Genomic DNA, 12,871 nt, shown 5'->3' on the forward strand with positions numbered 1-12,871 from the left:
TGGGCTCAAGAGAGGATCCAAGTCCCTATTGCTAGTCAAGGTTACACCAAGGTCAAAGGACAATTTTAGGCGTTTGAAGTGGAATGAGGATCCTCTCTAGATCATGTTTGTGAAGATCTCAGAGATCCTCCAATCACATCCATTCATCATATATTGTGCGGTCAGTTTTTATCAGATACTGTTTATATTTAATTTTAAATAAAAAAATTACAATGATTTTTTATTACACGATATACGATACACGGATGTGATTGAAGGATTTGGAGATGATCCTCATTCTTTGAATTGATCCTTAAGCACCATAGAGAAAGAGACACAACATCCAACACAAGGACGAACCGAATTCAACCATTAAGTTTGATCACAAACATGGAAAAGGATCCCTCGCCGGATTCTTTTTTTGGAGATCCTAGGAATTTCGTGATCGTGTTCGTTCATTGTACATCATGCGATCATAAATCATTTTAAAATATAAAATTAAATATAAATAGTACTTAACGAAAATTGATCGCACGATGTACGATGAACGGACACGATCGCAGGATCCCTAGGATCCCCAAGAAAAGGATCCGGCTCACCACCAACACACTATAACATGTACCCTCATCACCCGACCATTTAAGTTTCTTTCGTTTTCGTACTTTACTAAAACTGTGAATGTGTTTCCTTGTATCAATGATTCAAAAAACTTATACATAAAATTGTATCATTAACTTGTATCACGTAAAATGTTTGTCTACAATAAAAACTCTATATTTGAAAGAAAAGAAAAAAAGAACTCTCCTATCATCAATTCACAACATAATAAATATTTATTGAACGCGAGGGATTCTCGTCTACAATATTTGAGTTGCAATAAAAGATTTCTCCAAAATTTAGTTGCCCTAGCTTGAACCATTTTCGTCTGCAGAGTTTAATGTTGATCATAGATATATTGGGACAGATGTACACGTGTTCAGTTTTTGACCGTGTCATAAGACTAGTGATGGACTTTTTAGGCCATTTCCACCAAATCCATCTAGTCCGGGATCTGGACCGTTAGATTTTGATTTAATGGTTACAAACAGAGGGTCCCTTTAAAAATTATAATAACTGTAGTCTTTGAATCAAAATCCAATGGTCCGATTAGGAAATCAAGGGAGATACAATGTCATTATCTAAGGTGGAGTGATTTCATTATCATGACTCTTTTATACTTTATTAATAAGAGCAACTCCACCCATGGAGCCCTTCCCCCTGGCAATCCACTATTGAATCTACCATTTTGAACAGTAACTGCCTTGAATGAATAGTAACTACCATTAATGAACAGTAATTGCCATTTGCATCTCCACCCTTGGAGCCCTCCCCCTGGCAATAGGCAATAAAATATTAGTTTTTTTTGTTTGTTTAAATAATAGAAAATAAAATTATTTGTAATTTCGGATAAGATTTTTTAAATCGTTCTCGTTGCGCCACGTGTCATTTTATAAAAAAACAATTATTTAGTAATGGATTTCGATAAGATTTTTATCCAATGTCATCGTGCCACGTGTCGTTATCTTTTGAGAATCTTTGACGATAGATTTCGATCAGATTTTAACTCGTTCAAAATTGCGCCACGTGTCATTATCTGAAAAGATAATTATTGGAGATCGATTTCAATAAGATTTTTATCCAATACGATCGTGCCACGTGTCATTATCTTTTCAGAATCTTTGAGGATAGATTTCGATCAGATTTTTAACGAATGACGGCATGCCACGTGGCCTTATCTACAATTCAATCCTTTCTGAATCGTCCATATAATCCACCATCCATCCTCACAAATCTCACACCAATTTTCTCAACATCTCTATCTCATTATTCATAGTTTCTGCTTCTTCTTCACCATTCATCATTACAATGTCTTCTTCTTCATTAAGGATGATGTGGGAAATCGATCAGCAAGAGGAAGAATTGTTTAACTAATCTGAAGGAATGTTCAACCTTCAGATAGCCGAAAATGAGATGGAAGAGGATGAGGAGCGTAGAAGGAGAGATGACGAAACAAGAATGGCCAGAGCCTCACATTCCCGTCGAGTTGTCCAGACTGTTGCTCAGATATGCATGCCCAACCGTTCAAGAAACCTTGATAGAAGCAGGCAGCGACGGGGTGAAGAGCTGTTGGACGATTACTTTGTCCATAACAGTGCATTTCCTGATACGTACTTCAGACGTCGTTTTAGAATGGAACGACATTTGTTCAACAGAATCATGACTGATGTTTGCAACCATGATTCTTACTTTGTGCAAAAGAAGGATGCTTGTGGTGTTATGGGTCTCCTACCTGAGCAAAAAATCACTGCTGCATTGCGGATGCTTGCGTATGGAGCATCTGCAGACCAAGTGGATGAGATAACGAGGATGGGGAAATCAACCATTCTTGAGGCCCTAATGAGGTTTTGCGGAGCAGTCGAATCTTTGTACACCACAGAGTACCTCCGAAAACCTACTCACAGAGACTTGCAAAGGCTTTTGAAGAAGGGCGAGATGCGAGGTTTTCCTGGGATGGTAGGAAGCATCGATTGTATGCACTAGATGTGGAAAAACTGTCCAAGTGCATGGCAAGGCGCATATGGGGACAGAAAAGGATCAAAATCTATCATTTTGGATGCAGTGGCATCTTTTGATACATGGATATGGCATGCCTTTTTCGAGGTTCCGGGGGCTCAAAATGATCTCAACGTCCTTGCCCAATCCTCAGTGTTCAACGACGTCCTGCAAGGAAAGGTACCAAAAGTCACGTACGTCGTCAACGGACGTAGGTACGACGGGGCATACTACCTAGCTGACGGCATTTACCCACGGTGGGAAACATTTGTCAAAACAGTGCCACGTCCGTGAAGTGCAAAGGAAAAACACTTTGCAAGCTGTCAAGAGGGGTGCAGGAAGGATGTGGAGCGTTGTTTTGGTATCCTTCAAGCTCGTTGGGCGATCGTCAGGGGTGCTGCCAGAATGTTCGATGTAGAGTCACTTCGATCCATCATGATGACGTGCGTCATTCTTCACAACATGATTGTGGAAGATGAGTTCGATTATGATGCGGTTGATGAATATGAGCCAGAGTCAGACACGATGAACAATTCAAGAACACAGATATATTGGGCGCATGATGCCACCGAAGAACCTATGCAACACGAGCCATTAGAAAGGGATGGACGTTACAATGAAAGGGTCATTCAACAATATACTGCACTTCAAAGGTCATCTATGCACAATGATCGACAAATTGACTTGATAGAGCACCAGTGGGCATTGAAACAAGCTGAAGATACTTAAGTTTATTTAGTATGTTTGTTTGTATTTGGTGTGTTTATGTAATTTTATTTGGTGTGTTTTTTGTAGTGAGTTTTTTATTATTTCGTATGTTTATGTAATTTTATTTGGTGTGAATTATTTGGTATGTTTATGTAATTTTATTTGGTGTGTTTTTTGTAGTGAGTTTTTTATTATTTCGTATGTTTATGTAATTTTATTTGGTGTGAATTATTTGGTATGTTTATGTAATTTTATTATGGAAACAACATAAATAATAAAACCCTATTCCGATTACAAAAGTACCAAATTCCGATTACATGGAAACAACATAAATAATAAATTACAACCCAAAGTGATTGGAAAACTATGGGCTCCGATTACAAAAGTACCCTATTCCTCACCACTTAACCAATCTGTGGTGCTAGGATCATCTTGTCTTGTTGTGCTAGGACCATCTTGTCTTGATCTCGCTTCTCTTGCACGCCTCCTTTGCACCACATCCGCTTTCTCCGACTGCCAAAAATATTTAGAATTTGGAGACATCCCTTCTAAACGCGTGTTCATAATGTCACGATCTCGTTGTGTAATTCGTTCTTCTCTAAGCAACTCCCTTTCTTGCCTAAGTAGCTCTCTTTCCCTCTGTTCAGCTTGAAATGCTTGTTGAATAGCTGCAGCTTTTACCTCATCTCTAGCCTTATCAGCCTCATATTTCGCCAATTCCCGCGCCAACGTCAATTCACCTTGACGAGCAAGTTCTTGCATGTACTTTCCATAATCATTCTTGGAAGCACTCCCTTTCCTCTTTGAAGCCTTCTTACCTAGAGGCCTAATTGGATAACGGGTCGACCCCGACGCTTGTTCTGGAATGGGCGTTTCAGGCACTTCTTCTCCATCTTTTTCATTAACATGGGAGCCATGATCGGGTGTAGAGTGTGGAGGGGTGCTGTGTACAAAAGTGGTGTGTAGAGGGATGATGTTCATGCATACTTCTGGACCAACAGGCATAACTTTGAATTTAGGACAATCTTTAACAATATTCCAACATTCCCACTGGGTGAATGATTTGTTTCTTGATTTGATTTTGGCAGCATACCATGCTTGTGCTTGAAGTTGCTACAAATAATAATAATGAAATTATTAGGTAACAAATAAATAATACAAACAAATAATAATAATGAAATTAGGTCACAAATAAATAATACAAACAAATAATAATAATGAAATTAGGTCACAAATAAATAATGCAAACAAATAATAATAATGAAATTATTAGGTAACAAATAAATAATACAAACAAATAATAATAATGAAATTAGGTCACAAATAAATAATACAAACAAATAATAATAGTGAAATTAGGTCACAAATAAATAATGCAAACAAATAATAATAATGAAATTAGGTCACAAATAAATAATGCAAACAAATAATTATAATAATGAAATTAGGTAACAAATAAATAATACAAATAAATAATAATAATGAAATTATTAGGTAACAAATAAATAATACAAACAAATAATTATAATCAAATTAGGTAACAAAATAATAATACAAACAAATAATTATAATATATTCTTACCTCATCCGCATAATTTGCCCCACTTCGAACATTACTACTAGCTTGTGTCAATGCATCTCTCCACGTACTAAAGGAATGGCTAAGTATTTTCCAACGACTGGACATCGATTCTTTGGTTCTTTTCCCACTCATTTGCTCAAGAAATTTGGTATGAATTAAACTTCATATTTCTCGCAACTGCATCTCATTATCCGTAAGGGAATTATGAGTAACTTCAACCCAGCTAGTGCACAACGCAACATCTTCAAGAAGCGACCAATTCGTACATGCATCAGTAGTCATTTTATGGAAAAAAATTGGATTGAAACTTTGAGAGAAATATAGGAATTTGATTGAAAGTAGTTGAGAAAATATGAAATTGTGGTGAAAGGTAGATGGAGAAGAAGTGGTATTTATAGAAAAGTAAAAACAATTTTTTACAATTTTTTTTCAGATTTTTTACAATTTTTTCGGATTTTTTCCATTTTTTTTAATTTTTATTCAAATAATTAATCTCTACCGTTGGATTTAAAAAAATTTGAATTCCAACACTCCAGATTGTGCCACGTGTCACAACGGTAACTTTTCTTAATTTTAAAACTATTTTTTCTTTATTTATAAAGCATATTAATATCGACCGTTGATCTCAGATTGAACGGTTGATATTAAATAAGATTTTTTATTTTTTTTTACCGTTGAGATCCAACGGTCCAAATGAAAGAGCCGTTGAGATCAAACGGACCGTGGGAAGCCACGTGGCTTCCCAACGGTAACTGAGACCTTCTGAAAAGCGGACTGCTTTTCTGAAAAGTTGTCGGGCGACGCGCCCCCACGCACGAGTGGGGTGCACGTGCCTGACAGAAAAAAATAAAAAAAGGGCTGGGAGCTCGGGTTGCCGGGCTGTCACAAATTGACAGGCCTCTTGCTCGGGCCTTCTCCACGAGCTCAGGCTCTTCATGGCTGGAGCTGATTGACAGGCCCTCGGGCCCTTTCTTCTCCCCTGTCCCCCGGCCTACATGTAAGGCTGGACTTGCTCTAAGAGGCATGTGTATAAGGTAATGACATTGATAGTTTGTATATCAAATAATCATATAGCATCATGGCAGTTACATCGAAAAAATTCGTTGTATGTAAAAGAAGTATGTAACAGATCCCTTTTCGACTTTTCAAACTAAAATGGTACTTTTCTTAGTTACCAAACAAAAGATGGTACATTTCTACCAAAAAAAAACAAAAAACAAAAGATGGTACATTTTTCTTACTTTTTACTTTATAATCGTACCCTGTCTAAATCCATAACCATAATCATGATATATAGTACTTAATACTAAAAAAATGCGTGGTAATTCTTTTGTTTAATATATAATTAATAATTAATTTGTTTTTGGTTGATCCATTATCTCTGCGTGTCCAATGACATTCCTTCTGAATTTATCTTCTTCATATTTGTATATACGAAAATATTAAATATGAAAATTTTAACGAAAAGTTTCTGATAATGTTCATTTTAAAAAAAAATCACATTTTTACACTAAAAAAATCAATCTTAGTACTATTTACTTTATCTTTTATTTTGTCCTTATCGTTAAAACTCAAAGTTTTCAAACCATTTTCTAGTTTTTCTAAATATTAAGGGGTTTATTAATTTAAATTATATCATGTGTTTATTGATGATAAATGATTAATTAAGTGTTAATTTTTACTAGTAACACATCACACGATTTACAAGTTTAATTTTTATGTGAAATACTAAGGTGACTCACTCTTTATGGATTCTCCGTCACCTCATCTTTCTAGAACAGTTTCCATGCCAACATTATAAAACAAAGAAATGCTAAGGAGACTCTCCCAAAAATGGGTTCATAGACTCCTAATCACCTCATGTTTTTAACGCAATTCTTGTGATAATATTATAAAATATTATGTATATAATATGAGGCGGTGAGAAGTTTAGAAAAAATCTTACTTTGAATTAATTTTTTAATATTTTTTATATAAAATATTATGCTAAAAAGATGATACGCGGATACACCCACTTTTTTAGTCTCATTTCTCCTTATCTTATCGACGGCAATACTGTTTATGATTGATAATAGGTTATTATCTCTTGGTCTTCTCGAGAAATCCAAATTTTTACACTATTTAGTCCTTTTTATTTTTGGGTGCAGTATCTTGGCTTTTAAGTGGCTCTCTAGTTCTCCATTTTTCTCAGGAACTCTCTCTCTTACTGGTTTTTGCAGCTTCTTTCCCTGAAAGTGGGGGTTTTCTTTCCTTTGCATGTTGCTATTTTATTTGTTCATTTTAATTTTTTGGCTTGGTGTTCGTCTCGTTTGTAGGGTTTGCATTTGGCAAGCCTAGGGTTTTTTAATTACATGCTTGAATTCTGTGTGTTTTCATGTGCTTAAGTTTGACTTTACCTGTTTTCTTCTGGGTTTTTTGTTGTTGTTGTTGCTTTTCTGACTTCAGAATTAATAACTTATTCACGCACCAATACATAGTTAAGAAACAATTGGAAATTTTTTTTTGTTAAATATTAGATTCAGCTCAGCTTACATGTTCCAGGAACATCTGCGTGGAAAATTTATCCTTTACTGTACGTCAGTCCCAATCTGTAAGAATTAAGGTTAAAAGTTTTTTATTTGATGAAATTTAGCATAATACTTAAGCTTATACTTTTGGTACTAGATTTGATGAAATTTACTTTGTTTTCAAGATGGAGAAGATCCATGCTCACAAGAAATATATTTAGAGTTTTCCATTAATTCTTCAAAGCCTTTGTACATTTTATTGGGTGTTGTATAATTTATGATGAATATTTTCTACATCTAGGGTAGCAGTTTAATTTCTATTGAAAATTAGATGGTTTGGGGTTGTAGATAGTTTTCTTAGCAATCTCTAGATGAGGTTTCTGATGGTATATTGCATATTATGTTGTGTTCTTACTTTTTAATTTCATGTTCTATGCGTCACTGAAAAATCATTCTTGATCTGTAATTATAGGGTAGGTCCTAAATATTCTCCAGTCATACTTGATAATTTTTCAACCAAGCACCATAGTTCTGGTATATGTCAGACTTCTCTGGAGTCGATCATGATACTACTGTTCTAGGTCTATAATTTTCTGTGCTAACAATCTAGGTCAGTTGTGTTATTGGGGGTATTAGATCTATGGTTGGTATTTTATATATATATGTAAATGTATGTGTATATAGTTCGTATGTATAAAGTTCATTTTAATTTCTCGCCTTTTATTTTCCCCCAATTTATGTGTGGAAATTCGATTGCATGTGGAGGATTCCTTGACAATTGTTGTGATCGTTAGAACATTATAAACTGCTCTTTTCTGTAGCTACTGATGTCTAATTTGAGCTATGGTTTGATGTTGTGTGACAAGGAGAGAGAGCACGCTTGTCATCACCCATGAACGGATCATGGTTGTTTACAGGTGTGCTCTCTCTTCTTGTCATATGGTCCACCTGCTCTATCTTTGGCATATGATATTAACTTGTAGGTGATTTTGATCTCTAACTATGCAAATTCGCATATGATAAGAATATTATTTGTTTTTACTTCATTTTGTTGTAAATAAGTATGTGTTGTTTCCCTTTAAAATTATTCAACATTCGGAAAATCTAATGTAATTGCAATGCAGTAGTTATGCGTAAATCATTTTTGTCAGTCATGTTTGGTATGTGGTCGTAATGTAATTGGTTAATGGGTATATAAATTGTTGCACTTTATTAGAATTAGGCTAAAAATTGTTAGATGCTCTTGATGTACATGATGATAAATAAATGAAATTTTCTGATTGAGCAATACTTTCAGTTCTGTTTGCTATTTGGGATTCAGAATTTGATTTTGGTGGTGCTTATTTTACTCTTTTTACTTTTACTTCTTGTGTAATGTAGGAAAGGATGAATATGGCTGGAGTTGGGTTGATGAGTATTCCATTCCCCTTATTTGTTCCTGCTCATACCAGTATTTTTACCATTTTCTCACCCTTTTATCGTTAAATTGAATGGTAAACTGTAATGCTATCAAGTAAACCAAAAAAACATGTGCTTATGGACTGGGCATGATTTTGTTGTTAATATGATTGAATGCGTCCATTACTGGATACAGAAGCAAAAGATATGAGCACTCCTTTTATCTACTAATAATAAGTGGAAGACTGAAGAATGAAGAGAAACATTGCTAATGCAATAGCCGTGACAATGGCAAATTGGCAATGTATACAAAGCTAATTTTGGTATGGGTGGTGTGAGAGTGAAGGTTGGGGATGCAATTTTGCGGCTGTTGGTGTTACCTTGGTTGTGAGTTGGTTGTAGTTTTTTGCCTATTTTTGATGTCATTTTTGTACTCTTTCCCATATGAAGGATGAAAAAACTCTTATTTCTCAAACTTCAGGCGTAGAAGACTATGTAAGATGGGGTGCTTAAGTCTTTTCCGTTGTTTGAACCCACGAGTCTTCTCACCAAAAAAAAACAGGTATATATTTGGATTGCTTGTTATAACACCATGAACATTTTTTTTTCTTGAAATTTTCCATTATCTAAGTTTCATTTTATGGACTCGTGTTTTTGATATTGTTAATTTTGTGTCCTTGTTATAGTGTGGATGAGGGGACCCTAAAGTATCATGAAACTCTAGATTCAATTGTTAAAAATGCATTACAGGAACACTACGACTCCATCTGCTTAAGCGCTACAAAACTACTACTTAAACATTACAAATGCACTACGTAAACACTTTTCCTATCGAATGTATTGCATAGTCATTTTTAAGTACCTCTATCTATATTTTGTAGTGCATTCCTACCAAATTAAGCTTAAAATCCATGCAACTTTAAGTCCTCATCCAAATGTCTTTCACCGGTATATCTAATATTTCTACAGCAACTCTAGTAGTTGCAAGGGAGAGGTAAAGTTGTTAGAGTGTTATGTTTTAGGTGAGCACCACTCATGTGGGGGGAATATTACCGTTACACATAGGAGAGAGAGCATCTCTCTTACATCATCAACTCATCTTAACCATTCACGTAATCTACACTATAAGATAGTTACAAGTATCATACTCTATCACTTAATGAAATTACATCTCCACAACACACTTGGAGCATATTTCTGTAAATTCACTTATAATTCAACACTCCCTTCTAGGTGTTTTGCAGAAATCACTCTCAAAGCCTTCCTCAAATACTTAAATCGATCCTTTCCCATGCTTTTGTGTTTGCATTACACCAAATCAATTTCCCCTTCTTGCAATGCATCTTTGATGAAGTGAAATCTTCTGTTGATATGTATGGTTTTATGATGACGTATAGGATTCTTGGATATAGCAATGGCAGAGGTATTATCACACAAAATTTGAGTTGGTTCAACTTGTTCTTCACTAAAATCTGAGAGAACAAACCTTAACTCGATTGCTTGTACAGTAGCTTCAGCTGCACTCACATATTCAGCCTCTACAATTGATAATGCTAGTCGGTTTTGCTTGATTAATGCCCAAGAAAACACTCCAAATCCTAGACTAAAGTCATATCCAGAAGTGCTCATGTCATCCTCACTTCCAACCCAGTCACTGCCACAATACCCAATTAGCACAACATTCTTCCCCTTTTCATATGCAATTCCATACTCCAAGGTGCCTTGGATATATCGTATTACCCTCTTAGCAGTTCCCATGTGCTTCTTGGTAGGATAGTGTATGAACCTAACAAGTAGGTTTGCTGCAAACATAATGTTTGGTCTAGTAGCAGTCAGATACAAGAAACTCCCAACAATCTTCCTTTACAAACTTTCATCAGCCATTTTACTTCCATCCACTTTAGACAATTTTTCATTCACAGCAAGTGGAGTTGCAACTAGTTTGCAATACTTCCAAATTTATCCAATAGAGCCTTTGCATATTTCTTCAGATGTAAGAAAATGCAACTCTTAGTTTGAACTACCCCCAAACCAAAGAAGTGATGTAATAATCTCTAGTCTGTCATCTCATATTGCTTCATCGTTTCACTTTTAAATTTTGAAATCAACTTATTTGAACTCCTAGTGTAAATGATATCATCCAGCCACATACAAAGAGACAATGAGAATACCTGCCTCAGTTGTCTTGGTATACAATGTGGCTTCACTAGGACTTCTGTGAAACCCAGCTTTTGAGAAAAATATGAATCAGTTTCTTCATACCAAGCTCTACGGGCTTGCTTCAGACAATATAGTGCTTTCTTGAGTTTGCGAATCTTGTCTTCCTTGCCTTCATTCACAAATCCAAGAGTTTGATCAACATATACCTCTTCATGGAACACTCCATTGAGATATGCAGACTTCACATCCAATTGCCTTGAACCTCTTTGTGCAGCTAGAGCTTCAGTGTTCTTATGGTGTCTGGTTTTGCAATTGGAGCAAATGTCTCATTAAAATCCAATCCAGGCTTCTAGAAATACCCCTTTGCTACTAACCTTGCCTTATTCTTCTGTACAGAGCCATCTAAACTCAACTTTGTTTTGTAAACCCATTTAACACCAATAATGGTTTGTCAAATGGTTTGTCAACCAGTTCCCAAGTGCAATTCTTCACTCGGGAACTTCTTTTTTATTGTTTGCGTTGTCAAAGGGAACCTTCTAGGAAACTCATTTACAAACATGTCTAAGCATAAATTTCAAACATCTCTGGTGACTCTTAGCCTTAATTTTATGCTATCGTCAACATGTTTAGATTTATGAAAACTTGTGTTCCTGTTTTCGTGGAATCTGGATGTGAAAACGTTTTCCTTCCCCAACCCTCACTTTCTATTATGTCACTCGGATGATATCTTCGCTATTCTTTTTGGTACTTGGCTCATGTGTTTGCAGTGGAGGACACGTGCATCTATTTTCACCTATTCGCTTCCGTTTGTCTCTAAAGTGACTAATAGATTTCTTGTTGATGGAGTTTCAGTTATAGGTTTTTTATTCGTTAAGATGTAAAGGCCTATTAATGATTTTTCTTGTAAATTGGAAGCACTATATCCATGCTGAGCTTTTAAAGCTGAACTTCTCTGGTAGAAAAATTTGTTCTGCGTCTGCTTACCATACGAATGGTGTACATTATAGAAGATAAGTTTGCTACTGTTTAGGTTGTTACTGCTTTACCTATTCTGTTTATGTGCTTGCCTTGCTACCGTTTAGGTGGTTACTGCTCTACCTATTCTGTTTAATGTGCTTGCCTTTATTGTTAACAAGAGTCAAAGTCTGACACCAGGAATTGATTCACACTTAATAGTTAAATATTGTTCAGAGTAATTCCGAAGTGCTTGAATGATCACCAGGAGTTGAATCTGAAGACCGAGTAAGTGTTTCCTAGATACGTCTGCTTCAACCAGCTTTTAACTATTAAAGAGAATTTGATTTTACATTTGTGCTTCATCACATATACTGTTAACATTCAACACTTTTGGATCAGCCTTTCTAGTTTAGCATCTCCTTCAAGCTCATATCAAAACTGGGATCCGCCGTTATGAAGGCCGGCTTTTATTGTTGAAACAGAACACTCTCCCAGCTTGGATATTATATGCGAAACCTGATGGTTTGGGAGGTGGGGTGTCAAACATCCTTTCGAGTTTAAACCGAAATTTAGTATATCAATATGCATTATTTTTACTTGGATTTTATGTATATTCTGACAATTGGTCCCTCGATATTTGTTCTTTTATCATATGCTTTTTCAGCATTTCATTTCCTCTGGATTGTGTGTTCTTTTTCAAAACAAGTGGGATTTGGAAGTCATGTCATCACCCATCCCCTCCCCTCAAAGAGAATTTTTAGCTGAGTGAATGAAATGATTCCAACGTTATTCACCGCTCTGGTCAATTTTGGACTTAAGCTACTCTTCATGCTCATCTCAGCCTCTTGGCCCGCCTTTTCCTGAATCTAGGATCGAGCTTCTTCCCCCATCTGGGGTTGATGCCCGCGGTGGATGACATAGCAGTGGTTTAGCATGCCCTTATTTCAGCCAGCACTGGCATGGCCTGGCGGGAAAGTACCATCCCTTT

The 12,871-nt window shown here is 35.8% G+C and overlaps 1 long non-coding RNA gene and 1 other non-coding gene across 2 annotated transcripts; both read left to right on the plus strand.

The window, feature by feature from the left end:
* The first annotated feature begins 6,991 nt into the window (after positions 1 to 6,991).
* LOC139196474 (uncharacterized) lies at positions 6,992 to 12,563 on the plus strand. The gene is made up of 3 exons (XR_011581425.1): positions 6,992 to 8,285; positions 8,749 to 9,328; positions 12,118 to 12,563. It is a non-coding gene; the product is annotated as an uncharacterized lncRNA (long non-coding RNA).
* Positions 8,226 to 8,308, plus strand: MIR535C (microRNA MIR535c). The gene has a single exon (NR_120975.1). It is a non-coding gene; the product is annotated as a microRNA MIR535c (primary transcript).
* Positions 12,564 to 12,871: the final 308 nt, after the last annotated feature.

Source organism: Malus domestica, chromosome 05 (genome assembly GCF_042453785.1).
Source record: "Malus domestica chromosome 05, GDT2T_hap1".
Classification (NCBI taxonomy): domain Eukaryota; kingdom Viridiplantae; phylum Streptophyta; class Magnoliopsida; order Rosales; family Rosaceae; genus Malus; species Malus domestica.